Consider the following 3,647-nt stretch of genomic DNA (forward strand, 5'->3'; position numbering starts at 1 on the left):
AGTGGAGGCGGGTGGAGGAAGAGCTCTGTCTCCCAAAGTGTCTGCGAAGGAAACTGGGGTTCTAGCACCAATGCTTGCATCACCGGGTGGGAAAAGCGTCCAGGGAGACCTTTTGAAGCATGAAAGTACCCTTCATTTAATCATTTTGTTTCCCATTAACGTCAGAGGCACCACCAGATTCCCCAAACCGTAGGTCTAGAATGACTAGACTCCTTTCTCTCTTGCTCCCCGCTTCCCTATACCCAAGAAGTCGCTAAGATCTGCTGAACCCCATTTGCGGCATCCTTCCAAAACGCCTTCTCTCCGACACTGCCACCCCTCTAGTGAAGACTCATCACCTCGTGCTGGGACGATTGCAACAGCCTGAGAGTGCATCGGCCTGCCTCAAGTCTCCTTCCACTCCATCCTCCCTTCAGTCATCAAAGTGATTTTCCTCAAGTGCGAATCTGAGCATCCCTGCCCTATTCAGTAAACTCTGGTGGCTTCCTATTGCTTCTAGGATCAAAGATTCTGTCCTCCAAAGTGCTAACCTTGTCCCCTCCCCCTTTTAAGTCTTCTTAGTCCCCATCTCAGTGCACTTGTCTTTTGGCTGTACCCCAGACAAGGCATCCTATCTCCTGCCTCTGGATGTTTTCACTTTCTGTCTCCCATGCCTAGAATATTCTCCCTCCTCATCCCTGCTTCCTGGCCAACGGGCTAAAATCCTACCTTTTATATAAGAAGCCTATCCTGATTCCCTCTTAATGCTGTTCCCTCATCTCTGTTGATTATTTCCTATTCATGCCATTTCATTCATGTTTGTAGGTTATTTGAATATAGTTGTTTGCATTTTGTCTCTCTCGATAGATTATTATCTGCTTAAGAGCAGAGCTATTTTTTTTTTTTTTTGGCCTTTCTTTGTGTCCTCAGCATTTTGCAAAGCCCCTGACACATAGCCAGGTGACTAATCAATGTTTAATTTATTTATAATTAATATAATTTTAATTAATATATTTAATGTTTGATAAATGTTTAATAAATGACTATTTTCAGGCTGAAATGCAAAAGTTATTGATCACAAAAATAAAACAGTCTTTTTTAGGACCTACAGATTTTTCTTTTTTCTGTGCTGTGGGGCCCCAGATTGGGGATCCTAGAAAAAAGAAATCCAGCAATCTTGTGGCCAAAGCAAATTCCTAAGTACTGCATATGCATGTGATTCCTTCCATCCCATCTTCTCTAAAAGATTTTCCCCTCTGGAAGGAATTTATGACCAAAGAAGAACTAGAGATCATTACTGATCACAAAATAGAGAATTCTGATTATATCAAATTGAAAAGTTTTCGTACAAACAAAACTAATGCAGACAAGATTAGAAGGGAAGCAATAAACTGGGAAAATATTTTTATAGTCAAAGGTTCTGATAAAGGACTCATCTCCAAAATCAGCCATTCCCCAATTGATAAATGGTCAAAGGATATGAACAGACAATTCTCAGACGAAGAAATTGGAACTATTTCTAGCCATATGAAAAGATGCTCCAAGTCATTATTGAACCAGATAAGGTGAGATCTTTCAAGACAGTTGTGAAAATTGAGTAAGGCTTCATCTATTTCAGAGTTTGAGTAGGCCTGAAGGACTTTAAGCATTGAGTCAAGAGCATACTTAAATCCCCTTCCTGCTCTCCACCCATGACATCAGCTTCTCCCAATTTCAGTCAAATATAGGCAACTATGTACTTATTGGTCAAGTTCAATTTCTTGCAATCATTACTATCTCACTTAAAGGAAAATTTATTAGAGAGAGCTAGGATTCTAAAATTTCACATCATAAAAACATAATAATATACAAAATAATGCAACATGAAAGAATTTGGGGTGAAATCCAAATTATTCATAAAATCACCATATTTTAAAAGTATTGAAGTTCTTAGGCCTTAAATAGCTCTGGGAAAGCCCCCACATTTGTGCTTGCTTCGGCAGCACATATACTAAAATTGGAACGATACAGAGAAGATTAGCATGGCCCCTGCGCAAGGATGACACGCAAATTCGTGAAGCGTTCCATATTTTTGTCGCCCTTGCAATGGTTATTACTTTTAATCATTAAAGACGAAATCTCTCTGGTCTTCCCTTTAAGTAAAAAGGAACAGTGAAATAGAGCTGGGAATCGTTAAGCTATTAGAAATCATTTGTAGTTATTGTGGATTTGTTTTGAAGAAATATTAAAATTTCTTAAATATTTAAAATAAAAAATTTAATATTTAAAAATATTAAAATTAAAAACTGCCCTCCGTGCTGTGTATTTGTCTCGAAGAAACAAAAATAAGGCAAAAAGAACAAAGGGTAACTCAGAGCGCACAGATCAAGTTATGAGGGTAAGTGACCCAGGAGGATTTGGAGAAATTTGAATTGCAATTAGAAAAAATAGGTTGAATTGCAATTAGAGACCTCTTTGGGAATAAAAATATGGAACGCTTCACGAATTTGCGTGTCATCCTTGCGCAGGGGCCATGCTAATCTTCTCTGTATCGTTCCAATTTTAGTATATGTGCTGCCGAAGCAAGCACAAATGTGGGGGCTTTCCCAGAGCTATTTAAGGCCTAAGAACTTAAATACTTTTAACATATGGTCATTTTCAGAAATAACTTGGTTTTCAGCATTTCATCGTGATTTTCTTTTGCATTAATTACTTTACGAATTATTATGATTTTCTGAAGTAAAATCTTAGAATTCTCGTTCTCTAATAAATTTTCCTTCGAGTGAAACCGTAGGGAGCTACTGAATGTTTGCGTAATTAACATACGACGCCTGAACCGAAGACGGAGAGCGAGCCTTCTCTATCCCAGGGGGCTCTGCGGCTGAGAGGACCCGACGGGAGGCAAAGGGACCTGAAAGGGCAGCTGAGGGGGCGGGTCCTGGAGCACCCCAGAAGGAGAGGGAGGAGGCGGGAGTGCCGGGAGCAGGGGCGGGGCCTAGAATGCAGAGTGATGGGGCGGGGCCTGAAGAGGAGGGACCCGAGAGTAAGGGCAGGGGGCGTGGCTGAGGGGAAAGAGGGAGGTCCTGGGAGCTCCACCTCCCAAACTGCGGGCGGGGGAAGCGGGGGCTCTAGCATCCATGCTTGCAGCCCTGGTTCTTTGGGCCGTACCCGCTCCTGCTTGTCAAGGTGCCTTCTTAAAATATGGTGCCCAGAGCCTAACACGGGGAACCCAATTGTGGCTCAGTTAGGGTAACGTTAGAGGCAGAGACACTTGTTTGGGACACTGCCTCTTGCTGCAGTTTCACCAATGCAGTTTATGCTGGTTCCTGTACTGAGTTTGCACCACCAAAAAAAGTCTAATTTTAAAGCTAGGGAAACTGAGGCTTAGGCTGGGAAATGGTTTGTCTAAGTTTCCCAGAACTGATCTCTCACTCTCCAAGGCTTTCTGCCTTTGGATTTGGATGCTGACAAATTAGGAAGTATGTCAGACAAACAGCAGCATCCGTCTTCTCAGGCTCTGTGGTTTACTTTCCCCAACCTATTTCCCACTCCAGGTGAGAAGCCTGAGGCCCGTCCCGGTGGCTCCCTTCTCTCTTCAGGGGCTGCCAGTGCCGCCATCCCCATGATGCCGATCACCTGTCCCTCTTCCCGAGGCCCCAGAGGGGAAAAACAAGACACACAGACGGGGC

General features: G+C 42.8%; 2 non-coding genes across 2 annotated transcripts; one reads left to right on the forward strand and one right to left on the reverse strand.

Moving 5' to 3' along the window:
- Window positions 1-1,945: 1,945 nt before the first annotated feature.
- Window positions 1,946-2,052, forward strand: LOC111719239. The gene has a single exon (XR_002769450.1). It is a non-coding gene; the product is annotated as a U6 spliceosomal RNA (small nuclear RNA).
- A 389-nt stretch (window positions 2,053-2,441) lies between these two features.
- LOC111719237 lies at window positions 2,442-2,548 on the reverse strand. The gene has a single exon (XR_002769448.2). It is a non-coding gene; the product is annotated as a U6 spliceosomal RNA (small nuclear RNA).
- Window positions 2,549-3,647: the final 1,099 nt, after the last annotated feature.

This window comes from Sarcophilus harrisii, chromosome 1 (genome assembly GCF_902635505.1).
Source record: "Sarcophilus harrisii chromosome 1, mSarHar1.11, whole genome shotgun sequence".
Taxonomy (NCBI): Eukaryota; Metazoa; Chordata; class Mammalia; order Dasyuromorphia; family Dasyuridae; genus Sarcophilus; species Sarcophilus harrisii.